Consider the following 13,973-nt stretch of genomic DNA (forward strand, 5'->3'; position numbering starts at 1 on the left):
GGACCTCACACAGTTCTCCCAATTGCCATCAGCTGCTCCGTCGTGTTTTCCTGAATCTCATCGCCAGTCTGAAATCTCTTCTCTTTCAAAGGTGATTTTAGTTTTGGGAAAAGCCAAAAGTCACAGGGCACCAAATCTGGGATGTAGGGGGACTGAGTCACCTGGGTGATGTGATGTTTTGCCAAAAAACTCTGCACCAGACGTGATGCATGAGCAGGTACGTTGTCGTGATGAAGCTGCCAATCACCAATTGCCCATAGCTGCGGCCTTCTGAATCATCCAAATAGTTTGTGCGGAGGAGTATTCAAGCATGACACAAAAGTGGATGCAGATACGTTGCTCTACTCGCTCAGTCATTTTAAATGTGACAGCCACACAGTACACGTGCTCACTCAATGGCATCTACCACCACCACTGACTAGTACAGTGAAGTCATCATTGTTCATGCACGTGCATTGCAGTCCACTCTCCTCAGCTGGCAGGTTACATCGATGTCACTCAAACTATTCTTATTATATTAATAATGGCTGGACTTTTTCTGGATAGACATCATATTACTAATGATCCAAATTAGTTCACTGTGGCCCTATCACAGCGGCATCTTACATCCCTACCAAATCGAGCTACTTCAAGCTCTGCAAATGTGGTATTATTTCTTATGCCTCCAACTTTGAACAAACCATTTTCTCGGCTACAAATGCCCTTTCCCCAGATCTTCAACTTACTGATCCATACTGTTTTATTATAAGTCAGTCATGGAATCATTTTCGCTAAAAATCTCTCTCCATGTGCTCTTATTACACGAATCATCCTGCATTAGAATCTGTTAACAAATCCTATTGAGGGGTTATTTACAAAAAATAAAATACACTTTCTAAATATACAGTTGGATGAGTGTTGACAAGTATATATGTCTGTATAATCATCACTTCAATCAAGATATCAAGTATTTTGGGAAAGAACGCACAGACCTCAGTAGAGGAAGACTCATTCACAGAAGGAGCAGCCCTTGCCTAAGGCCTGCTGCCTGAACTGGGCTAGGATCACCTGCCAAGGACTTCCCAGGCCTCCTCTGCTCTGACCCTTCTACTGGCAAGTCCGCAAGCCTTAGAGGGACGGAGTTGTCAGCCAGGTGAAACCAAGAGCACTGTCACCATGACAACCAGTCATGAGCCTCAGGACAGGGCCCCTGGTCCCTGGAAATTTTTCATGACAACCACTTAGTATTTCACAAACTGCCTGGACCAGTCCCAGAATGTATCACTGCTGAACTGAGCAGGGACATCAACACTCAGCCACCCCATTAGCACCCTCTCTGCAGCAGAATTGTCTGAGTGCCATCTTCAACCTTGTGTGCTATGCTGCCCATCCTACTGTATGCCTTCTTCAAGTCCTTCCTGCGTCAGAGGATCCCCCAGTCTGCTCGGCTCCTGTGCAGCCTGGTGGCCATTCCACTGGTGTTCCTGATTACTGCTATCCTGGTGAAGGTGCGCCTGGATTCCCTGCCCTTCATCAGCACTGTGATCAAGACTATGCTCATTAATTCATTTGGTGCCATCCTGTAGGGCAGCCTTTTGGTCAGGCTGGCCTCAGGCCTGCCATCTACATGGCTCCTACCATGAGTGACCAGGTCCTGGCAGGCATCTTATCTTTGCCTCAGTGGCCATGATCTGTGCTACTGCCAGTGGTTCAGAGCTGTCAGAAAGTTCCTTTGGCAATTTTGTCATGGCCTGTGGGGGCCATAATTTTGACCATTGTGTGTTATCTGGGCCTGCCCCAGCTGGAATTTACTGCTACTCCCAGCAGCTCAAGCTCAAAGGGCCTGGGGAACAGGAGGCCAAGCTGGACCTAATTAGTAAAGGAGAGGAGCCAAGAGAAGGCAAAAAGGAGTCTGGAGTTTCAGCCTGCAACTCTCAGCCCTCCCACAAAAGCCACTCAATCCAAACCATCCTCAAATGTATCTTAGTCCTTGTTCTCTATGCTTCATCTTCTCAGTCACCATTGGGGTGTTTCCCAGTGTCACTACTGAGGTCAAGTTTAACACTGCAGGTGCTAGCACCTGGGGACACTACTTTATTGCCTCGTCCTGTTTTTTTGACTTTCAATGCTTTTGACTGGCTGAGCCAAAGCCTCACAGCCATATCCATGTGGTCTGGGCAGGACATCTGCTAGCTGCCAAACCTGGTGCTGGCCCAGCTGGTGTTCGTGTCCCTGCTACTGCTGCGCAACATTCAGCCCTGCAGATACCAGGCTGTGGTCTTTGAGCATGGCGCCTGGCTCGCCTTCTTCGTGGCTACCTCGCCAGTGTCTGCATGTGCTTTGGGCCCAAGAAAGTGAAGCTGCCTGAGGCAGAGACAGCTGGTTGCCGTCATGGCCTTCTTTCTATTTCTGGGCCAGGCGCTGGGGGCTGTCTTCTTCCTATTCCAGGCAATTGTGTGCCCATGGAGGGACAGAGGGCTGCACTGGCTGCCTATTCCTATCCTTTCCAACTCCTTCAGGGATGGATAGGATGGGCTGAAGGTTTTCTCTTTTTTCTAAAAATTTTTTTCTGAGCTTCCACATTTGTTGATTTTTATTCGCAAACTCTTTTTCAACACAGTTTACGACCCCGTACCCATCTTCAGTCTGATCATACAAATACTAAAGTGGTAGAAAGGTCTAGAATAAATTCATCAAAGGAGAGGCAAAGCTGTGGAACTAAGTTGCATGCAATAGGTCTATGAGGATGGGGCAAAGTGTCATGGAAACAAAACAAAGTAAAACAAAGTAATTGGAAGGTTTTAGCTAATGTTCTTTCGATCATCTCTATCTTTTGCTCCATGTTTCAGGATTTGCATGAACTCGGTGTAATTGAAATTTCCCTTTTTGTCAATAGGTGCTACAGTTCATCTACTTCCTCCTCTATAAACCCGTCTCCCATTGTTGTCAGCAACTCTCTCAGGTAATCTTTCTGAGTGGTGTCAGTTGCTTCTTCATCAAAGCAAGCAAAAGTATTTATGATGACATCTTCTGGATCTGTGCCATTTAAACTGCTCACCAAACGTCCTGAGGAACATGGTGAAATTTATGGGCCCTGAAACCTCATTCATCATGGCATCGAGGTATGCACGCATTGGATTCTTCCCTAGAGAAGCAAGCACATCATGCAAATCTTTCTTGTCAATCAATCCACCTCTGTTCTGATCAATCATGTGGAAGGCCTTTTTAAACTTCCTGAATCTGTGACTGGTCAAACATGGAGAACACATTAGATGTTGCACTCTGGGGGCGCTTCTTGGTAGTCTTGGTCTTTGCCTTTCTGCTTGACATGGTGGCTGTTTAATTCGCTGCCAGACACCATAACCCAGGCTGCCCTGACAAGACAATGAGTGACTGTGATGAGAACTGTGGAGGTTTTCTCTTTGAGCTGACTTCTGTTTTCTCATGGCCTGTGCTGGGCCCAGGTGTCCAGGCCTGGAGGAGGAAGTTTCTGGGTGAACAGAGGTGACTGTGTGGGCCTGAGGGTCAGAGTCAAGGGAGGGGACACAGTCTCTGAATATGCTCAAATCTCCCACACTTGGTTCTGACTGATCCCTGCTTGAGCAGGACAGCAGAGTCTCCTAGGCTCAGAGTGAGTGTGTATCTGTCTGTGTGTATGTCTGTCTACCTGTACCAGGGGTGGCTAGAGGCCAGGACTGTCTGTTTTAAAGTCCAGTCTCATATTTCCATCCCCACAGTGTCCCCTGGGCCCCCTCCCCCAATGTCTCCCTGTGCCCCCTCTGCACTCCCTGCCTTGTTCCTACATATCATACACCCTGTGCAGTTGCCATTTTACTGCCCTTTTTATACTCAACAGAAATCACGTAACTTCAGATGCTCTTTGACTGAATAAATTGGGTTTTTAAAAAAAAAAAAAGTAAAGTATTTTCATCAGCAAAAAAAATTCTCTCATATTCATGTCCCTTTGCAGTCAATCCCACACACATAGGCAGACACTAATCTTATTTTATGTAAACATAGTTAGTTTTTCTTATTCTAGAACTTCAGGTAAATGAAGTCTCATGATTTTTGAGGTGGGCTTGTTTTTTTTTATTGTTATTCAATTACAGTTGTCTGCATTTTCTCCCCATCCCTCCACCCCACCCCAGCCAAGCCCACCTCCCTCCCCCACCTCCACCCTCCCCCTTGATTTTGTCCATGTGTCCCTTATAGTAGTTCCTGTAATCCCCTCTCCCCACTGTCCCCTCCCCACTCCCCTCTGGCTATTGTTAGATTGTTCTTAAATTCAATGTCTCTGGTTATATTTTGTTTGCTTTTTTCTTTTGTTGATTATGGCTTGTTTTGTAAATATGATATTTTTAAGAATTCCATATTGTTGCATGATTGATAATTCACTTCTTCATACTGCTTCAGGGTATTCCATTGTGTGCATCTATTATGCTTTGTTTATCCATTTGCCTTTTGGTGGAAATTTGGGTTGTTTCTGATTTGAACCTATTATATAAAGAACTGCTATCAATATTTGCACACAACTCTGTGTGGATTATATATTTTCATTACTAATGGGTAAACAACTAGGAATGGAATGGCTGGGTCATGTGGCAGGTATACGGGTATGTTTAGTTTCATCAGAAACTGCCAGACTATTTCTCAGTGTTTGCTCCATTGCACATTTCCACGAACCGAGTATGAGTGCTGCCATCGCCCTACACCCTGGACAGCATTTGGTAATATCAGATTTTTAATTTTTTCTATTCTCATGGAAAAAATGTGGATGATAAGGGTGACGTGTATGAAACATTATCTCATTGTGGTTTTAATCTTCATTTTGTTGATGTTCAACATCTTTTTATCTGCACTGGAATTTACTCCTTGACGTACTTAACATACTTGGGGAATCAGAAAATCATCTCTGAAGAAATCAAAAATCCATGTTTGAATCCAAGATCTGACATTGCAGTTGTTTGATTCTTGGGCCACTATTCAACCAGTGTGAGTCATAGTTAATTTACCTATAAAATGGGGATAATACTGTCTCACAGGTAGATTTCACAGGTAGGTAATATATGTGAGGTGCCTAGCCCAATGCCTCTTACATAGTAGATCTTAATAAATGGTAATTATAATTATTATTGTAGAAATTGGTTTAAAACACTTACCAGTTTTCCTTGCCAGGACACAGCCAAAGCTGCAAGCTTTACTGTAATCCTGTTGTTGGAGCTCAGGGATTTGTCTAAACTCCCTCATCTCTTGATTTCCTCTAGTGTTTTCAGACTTCAAATTTTTAATGATTTCCCTTTTTTCTGTCCCACCGCCGCACTAAAAAGTCTCATAAGGAAAGTAATAGATCTACATTATATATCCCTACATCCTCAGCAACTACAACAGTGCAAACAATGCTTGCCGAATGAAGAAAGGAATGAATGTCTATATCCTCCCTCTCTGACTCACTTCTGTGCATTGATGTACACATCGACTGATATTCCTGGTTTTCCATTTTGATTTCTCCAAGAGTTATAAGATTCTTTCTTTTGTAATTGCCCATGAATAAATCCTGCCCCACCACCACCCAGACTAGAAATTCTAAACACTACCTTCTAATCAACCTAAATCAACCTTCTGGTTCATGTTGAGCTAGAAGAAGGCACAATCTGCAGCCACAATCCTCTGATCACCCAGTTCACAGCTTTTGCTAATTCCTATCACAAGCTTTAGTAAACTCATCAGCATAATTGACTCAAAAGCAATATAGCATTGTGGGAAAGAAGGAAGGAAGGAAGGGAGGGAGGGAGGGAAGAAGGAAGGAAGGGAGAAAGAGAGAAGAAAGAGAGAGAGAGAAAGGAAGGGAAGGAGGGAGGAGAGAAGGAAGGGAGGAAGGAAGGAAGGAAGGAAGGAAGAAAGGAAGGAAGGAAGGAAGGAAGGAAGACAGGCCATTGCATAAAATGAACCTATCATAGTGATTAAACTCTACCACTTATTTGCTATACGACTTTTGGCAAATTCCTGTAAGCGTCAAATTTCTCCTCTTTAATGTAGGTAAAATATTTAGGTAATCCATATAGCTCAGCATAGTTCCCAGCTCATAAGTACACTTTCAATAAGTGTCAGAGGTGACTTCTCAGAGGAAGAAATGTTTGAGCCGAGATTTGAAAGATAAACAGGAGTTGGCCAATAAAAGAGCGGGAAAAGAGCACTCACCACGGGCAGAGGGAACATTATGTGCAACAAGTTTGGGGTGACTTTTCACCAGTGTAGGTTTCTACTAGCACACAGTAATGTTTGGCAACAGGTAGTTCTGTTAAAAATCCTAATAAAGTTTCTTCAGATTGAGATAATAATAGCCATAGGGGTCTATGGCAACTTCGCGAAACAAGTCTTAATCTGTACATCTGAACCAATCCAACTAAAACTACGAGAACTTACTAACAAAATCAACAGAAAGCAGTCCCATGAGAATACCTCAAAAGAGCTGACTTTGTGGTACTTTTAAGCTGAAGCTATTCATTGCAAATTGCCTCTATTCTAAGCTCTTAGCCTCTTTTGTCCAGAGCCTCACAGTTACTTCCTGAGAAACCCACACCCTCCATTTATATCAGCCATCTGTTACCTGTACAGCAATATCTCCCAGCAGACACCAACATACATTCTTGCCATCTTTAGGCCAGGCCTCCTGGAATCTTGGCGATTGATTCTCACATATAGATGTTGAAGAGTTTCTCTAAATCACATTTATGGCTACAACATCAGCCTGGTGCCAGAGCCCACACATTTGCCAAATAGGCCCGTTCCATAGGGCTAATTTCATGGCCAAGCCTCTTCATTAGTATACAGATGACAGCTGTACATAAGAACCATTACCATGCTATGGGAAGGTCACCCCCTTCCAATATTATCTAGGTTATAATAAAGCTACCATTTGAGAACAATAGCACTTCTTACCCCTTGTACAGAATTTTTAATGGTCTTCATAAAATTAAATATCTATAACATTGCCAGTAACTTAAAAAGGTGGCAAGTAGAAATGGACTTCCCCGTTCACTTTCTTTTTTTTAAATTTAATCTTTATTGTACTTCTTCCAATTACCATTTAGTCCCTTTATATACCCTTCACCTAGCAATCACCACACTGTTGTCCATGTCCATGAGTCATTTTTCCTTTTTGCTCCATCCCTCCACCCCCTAACCTTCCCCCCACTAGGTGACTTTGATCATTTGAATGCCTCATTATTGCCATGTGGCCTATGCAAAGTCCCAATCTTCTTCCAGAAATTAATCAAAACATTTTTAATAATATTTTTTTAAAGATTTTATTTATTTATTTTTAGAGAGAGGGGAAGGGATGGAGAAAGAGAGGGAGAGAAACATCAGTGCGTAGTTTCCTCTCATGCACCCCCTACTGGGGACCTGGCCCACAACCCAGGCATGTGCCCCGACTGGGGATCAAATCAGTGACCCTTTGGTTCACAGGCCCCCCACTCGATCCACTGAGCTACACCAGCCAGGGCAAAACATTTTTTTAATAAAATGTTATCCCACTTCTGGGAATATATCTGAAGGAACCCAAAACATTAATGCAAAAGAACATAAGCACCCCTATGTTCATTGCAGCGTTGTGTACCATCACCAAGGTTGGAAGCAGCCCAGGTGTCCATCAGTAGAAAGGTGGATAAAACACCCATAGTACATTTACAAAATGGAATTCTACTCGCTGTAAAAAGGAAGAAAATTTTACCCTTTGCAACAGTATGGATGGACCTGTTGAACATTATGCTAAGTGAAACAAGCCAGTCAGAGAAAGACAAATACCATATGATTTCACTCATATGTGCAATCTAATGAACAAACTGAACTAAGAGCAAAACAGAGACAGACTCATAGATGGAGAGCAGATGACAGCTAGCAGGGAAGTCAGGAGGTGGAGGGGTTGAGCAAAAAGGAAAAAGGACTCTTGGACATGGACAACAGTGTGGTGATTGCGGGGGGTGGGGGAGTATAAGGTGACTAAATGGTAATGGGAAAAAATACAATAAAGATTACATTAAAAATAAAATGAAATAAAAGACTGACAAAAACATTAAATTATTCCTAGAATGAGAAATGGTACTAGGTATTGTTAAGGGGCTCAGACTTTGGGATTCCCTACAAACCTGGATTCATATTCCAGCTCTGAAACTAATTTAGCTTTGCAACTTTAAGTAAATTAGAAATTCCTTCTAGGTTTCAGTTTCCTCAACTGTAAAATGTAGGTAACATTAGAACCTGCATTAAATAGTTGAGAGGATTAAATAATGCAAATAAAGCCCATAATGTCCTAGACAGGGCATAGCAAGAACTCAGTCATGTTAGCTATATTATATTGTTATTATTATCATGATTGCTAGCATTCTAATTTCACAATTATACAGTAAACATGGAAATGGCCAATTATTTTTGATATTCTAAGATATCTATAATATTTGATATGGTATTGACATATCCTAAAATTCAGAACAAATGAAAATTAAGTCAACCTCAAGGAAGACAAAAAGCGAACTCATCAGCATGATCTAATGATGATGGGACTATTTCAAGTCGTAAGTAAAAGGACAATAACAACATGTGCCATTTTATAAAACAAAAAAGTGGCAGATTAAAATTAAGAAGCATATTTATCTATAGTGCATTGATTTTTAGTATGCAAGGTACCATCTACAAGACATACACATGCAAACATCCCACACACACCTAGAAGATGACTCCTCAGCTGGGCACTGTCATAAGCAAGAATGCCCACTGTGTCTAGGCAAGTGTTGCTGTATTCATTTGTGTGTGGGGGGGGGGGGTGAAGTACTTTGTTTCTTTCATTTAAAAAAATCCCCTGTAAAGCAGGTACTATTTGGTCCCCATTGACAGACGAGGAAAGTACTCGTTAAGATGAAGTAACTTGTCCAATGCCACACTGTCTTGTAGTGATAGAGCCACTAAGTCACATGACTTCAGAGAGCTTCATCGGTCAATCATGCCCAGTACATTTTTTTAATTTTTATTTATTGACTTTAGAGAGAGGGAGAGAGAGAGAAACATCAATTTTGTTGTTCCACGTATTTATGCATTCATTGGTTGATTCTTGTATGTACCCTGACAGGGAATTGAACCCACAACCTTGGTGTATAGGGACGACACTCCAAACAACTGAGCTACCCAGCCAGGGCCTAGTACATTTTTCCTGACCCTCAATAGACCTCCACCCACCACCACCACACTTCAAAGTGCTTCACTAAGCTACCAAATTTATCTTTGCATTTAGTTCACTGGATTCTAATTGTGTGGACCTGTGTGTCTCCCTAAAAGACATGAGCTCCTTGGGGTAGGGAGCATGTCTTTCAAACCTGCATACATGAAAGAAACACATTAAGTGACACACACAAAAAGTTAGTGACTATTACCACTGGTCACAAAACATATCTATTGCCCTAGCTTTGCACACTCTCCCAACTTCAGTCACCCCTACACCTACCAGGGAGCTAGGTACTAAATTTCAGCCTCCTACTCCCGCTCTCAGCTCAGGGTCCTGGTACAATGATGAGTTCTCTTTCTGAACGGATTTTTAACTGGCGTATAAGGTCAATATTATAAATTACCTCAAAATCTCTTGGGAAATAAATGTGGATTTTATTTTAAAATGAACGCATGTGTATGTGACAATGTAATAAAATCTGAGGAAAGTAAAGTTTTAAAGCTGCAAAGATCCATGAGGACAGCTGGTTTACTTCTTCCTTTTTGCAGATGAAAGAAGTAAGGTCTGTACCAAACTTGAAAACTGGTCCCTGAATATGTTTTGTGTTTGACCCACATGATTTTTTTCTTGATGGTTCCGTTGTTCTTTCCAAGTGAAGGCTCACATGCATGAATTACAATGAGCTTAGAATTACAAAAACAGGAAAGTGTTGCTGTATTCTAACTTTCACAAATCTTAACCCCGACTCTGGCATTTCATTGAAGTATAGGTTGCTGGTTACATGGCAAGTTTAGCTTGAGATTTTTGATCATGTAATATCTAATGAGGAAAACCGAGGAGAAATACAGTTACACAGGAAAGTTATGGATTTTTTCCACTTATATTGTTTCAGGTGCCACAGAAAATCAGCAAATCCATGACACGTCAGGCAGTAAGGCAGTATGTGTGAGGCAGGCAGCCAGAGACAGACAACAGAATCCAGAGCCAGAGACAGGAATGGGTGGAGGGCAGGTCATGAGCAGATCAGGCAGCCTCTTAGGAGCAAGTATGAGCATGACCAGGATAAGTAGTGAATCGGGGCCAAATAGGCAAATTGCAAGCCCTACAGGGTCAAGCAAGTAGTCTACTTTAGGATCCTGAGGAAAAGATTGGGGAGAGCGGAGGGAGGGGAAGAGGAAGACTAAAGGGTGAAGGGATAAGGAGAGATGCTGAAAGCCAAAGGCAGAACAGGAACAAATTACAAATGGAGAATGCAGTCACATTGCGTCAGAATCAAGTGGACTTTGGCAGCCAAGGCAGGTCACCGTTCCAGCTTCAGCTGTTCTCCTTCCCCTCCTGCCACGTGAATCTGGCCTGGGGGCTTGCAGCGGAGGCAATGGAAACAGCTGGCTAAGTAACTAGTGTGGGGATGAGAAGCTAAAACAGTTTCTGCAAAGGAAGAGTATGTTTTGCTTATAAAGGAAATTAGAAATGTGCTAAAGGAGGTATTTGAATATGAATGAGGTATTTGGATCTTTCAATAACCAAAAGAAAATCACTCAATAGCAAGAATGCCTAAGCTTAAAAAGATTTAACTGAACACAAGCACGCACTTCAGTAAATGAGTTAATGAACCGTATAGCTAAACGTGCATGGCATTTTCGATTCATGCCTCAGTCTAGAAGCCTCCCAATCATCTCCCACTCTTTTTAAAGGGCAGAGGGCTGTTTAACAACCCTTCAGTGTTCCAGGCAGCAAACAGGCTCTCAACTATTAATGGCAAAGCTGCCAGAAGCCAGACATACCTGGAAACAGATGAAAGGTTTCATTTGTTCACCTTCAATGTTACACTAGTTCCCACTCAGGATCTCTGAGCACATTACTGGAAAATTTTAAAACACAGTTACTGGTGTGAAGAGGTTTCTGAAAACATACAAAGCACACATTCAACAGGAAAGTCCACCTGAAACTCCTGTGGGGGCAAAACTGGATTGGAACATCACAGCATGCCTGTTGTTTTGTTTTGTTTTGTTTTGTTTTTTACAAAGACCAAAGCAAGTTCAAAGATTCAAAAATTTTCCTGAAAATGATAAAAAAAAAACACATTATGTCAAATGAGGTTTCACCTTGCGTGCCAAATCCAAATGGTTGGCAATTGCTTCTTGAAGCCCCGTATGCCTGATGAACTTAGCGATGTCTGCCACAGCCTAGAGAGGAGGGAGTAGATACTCACCATCATCTGCAACTCTGTCATGCTTTGAGTCCTGCCCATCTGGACGTACTACTTTCTTCCCTAGAGGTGCAAACTGGCAGCCTGTGGGCTGGGCTCACACTGCAGATATGCTTTGGCCCTCACCGTATTTTTTTAAAATTAGTTGCCAATTTTGAACATGGGAGATTTCACATTAAAATGAAAATTGAAAGTTTCTCTTAAAAATGGAAATGTCTAGCAATTTAGGCCTGTCTTTCCAAATGGCTACTGTCACCTGGAGCTGAGTAGGGTTTGTCCCCCTTTAGATGAGATGTTCTCTCACAGATTTGCCTCCTCTCACTCAGTTACATTGCCCGTCTGGCCTCTGTAGGATATGCATTTGTGACTCCCTACTCTATGCTTCTGTACAACTGCTACTTAATCATTCTCCTCAAAGTTAATGAAGACTTTGAGGGTCACTGTCCCCTCTTCCACTTCAATTCTGTCATTAACCAGAATGACGTTAATTCCTTTGCTTCACAGCTGCTGGGCTTGTTCAGCTTCCGTAAGTCTTACCTCCATTTTGCCAACCTACTGTTGAGCAACAGAAATGTTCTACCTTCAAACATTTTCCACTGTAATACCCTGGTTTTTTGTTTTGGTGTTTTGTTAATAACCTCATATTAGTAAAGATGCTTCTGACTTTATTACCAACAAATCTACCATTCCTTCTCAACCAGATGTTTATAATACCTTTACCCTTTCCATATTTTCCAAATCTATCAGATTTTTCTGGGTCTGTTTTGATCCCACGGCCTATTATGCCACTGCCTTGCTAGCGATCATTTTTATTTCTTTTGTTCCCTTGTCCTCTCACACTTGGTCACCAAACCCCACCCCTGGATCAACCCAATCATTCACTTTCTCCAGGGTGACTAACGCTGCTGGATAAAATCACACTGCAGGTTCATGATCTCCAGTATCAATGAGCCTTAAGTCCCTAAATATCACCCTCTCCGCTTCCCCTCCATGGTTACTTCAAAGAGTTGCCACTCTCTTCAAACTATATAGTCTACTTCCTCTTACCTCACTTTCAGAGGCAACTTTGCTTTCTACTCTGAGAAAATCAAGGCCATCAGATGAGACCAGGTTCCTCAGCTTACTCCTCTACCACCGACAAACTTACTTAAATTTCCATGCATTCTGACCTCATGTCTCAGTGGGAAAACTGTCACTCCTCCATTTCAGATTAATTCTTCCCACTTGACTACCTGCCCCCTTGACATTAGCCTACCTTCCTATTCTTGAGCCCTGAATTTATTTGATATTTTACACCCTTTCTCTCATCTTTGATAATTCTCTGTATCTACTTATTCTTTTCTCTCAAAATATAAACATGCTCAACTACCTTCCAACTAAAAACAATTCTCCCTCACCCTCAAGTAGCCTACTGGTTGCAATCTTATTTTACTGACACTATTTCACCACCAAATTTCTTGAAGAACAGACACTACTCCCTTGCCTTCCATTTACTACTCCGTCTATTGATTTGGGGCTTATATCATCACAGCTTTGCTGAAACTGTTTTAAAAGTCACCAACAACCTCCAACTTCCAAATTCAGTAAGAAATTTTTGTCCTTACCTTCTTTGATATTATAAGGGTACAGAATGAGTTACCCCAATGTGTGCCTCTGTTGTATGAAGATTACTTTGAGCTAAAGGCAACAGAGACCCTACAGGCTCAAAAGAAACTTCTGTGTGGGGGGAAGGGGGTTCCTATGTATATGTATGTTATTAAATTTGATTATTTTCTCTTGTTAATCTGTCTGACATAAATTTAGTTGTTAGACCAACTGAAAAAATTTAGGAGGGGGAGGGAAGTTTCTTACTCCCTAAAATGTCTGCAACAATTTGCCCAGTGTTGAATGTTCCTTCTGCCTCCAATCTCTCTTCCTTTGGCAACCATGGTTTTGCTCCTACCTTTGCGGTCGTGTCCTTTAACACTTCTAAAAGCACTACCTTTGTTCATCAACTATGTTGTCATTATCCAGGACTCCAATCTCAGCTCTATGCTCTCCTCATATTATACACTTTTCCTATGATCCCATGCAAGTACACAAAACTTCAACTATTATCTATAGGCTATAGCATCCAACCCAGGCCTCTCTCTCATGCTCATAACCCACATATCCAACTATGTCCTGGCTATCTCTATTTGCATAATCTAAAGGCACTACAAATTCCACATGTCTGAAACTGAACTCCTTCCTCTCCAGTTCTGATTTCCCACTCCATTAATGACATCAATACCTACTCAGTCTCTCAAGCCAGAAATTGATAAGTCATTCTAACGTCCATCCCTTTCTTCCTTGCCCAAGTTCTATAATTCCAGATCTGAAAGTAAACAGTGCAAAGGAGAAGCAGTGGAGATACCACCTTGGCAATAAGGAAAACAAAATCAGCCTGTAAGACCTGATTCTAATTTGGCCCTGGGGAATCCACTTTCTCATGGCACTCCAACTTGAAATTTCTGAAATGCAGATCTGAATATGTCACCTTTTTAAAATAACTTTCCATAGATTTGGGAATAAAAAGAAAGCACCAAT

General features: G+C 41.9%; 2 pseudogenes; one reads left to right on the top strand and one right to left on the bottom strand.

Moving 5' to 3' along the window:
• The first annotated feature begins 1,155 nt into the window (after window positions 1-1,155).
• On the top strand, window positions 1,156-2,508 carry LOC112303880 (equilibrative nucleoside transporter 1 pseudogene; annotated as a pseudogene).
• Window positions 2,509-2,780: 272 nt separating this feature from the next.
• On the bottom strand, window positions 2,781-3,309 carry LOC112303891 (myosin regulatory light chain 12B pseudogene; annotated as a pseudogene).
• Window positions 3,310-13,973: the final 10,664 nt, after the last annotated feature.

The sequence above is a fragment of the Desmodus rotundus genome, chromosome X, assembly GCF_022682495.2.
Source record: "Desmodus rotundus isolate HL8 chromosome X, HLdesRot8A.1, whole genome shotgun sequence".
NCBI classification, from domain to species: domain Eukaryota; kingdom Metazoa; phylum Chordata; class Mammalia; order Chiroptera; family Phyllostomidae; genus Desmodus; species Desmodus rotundus.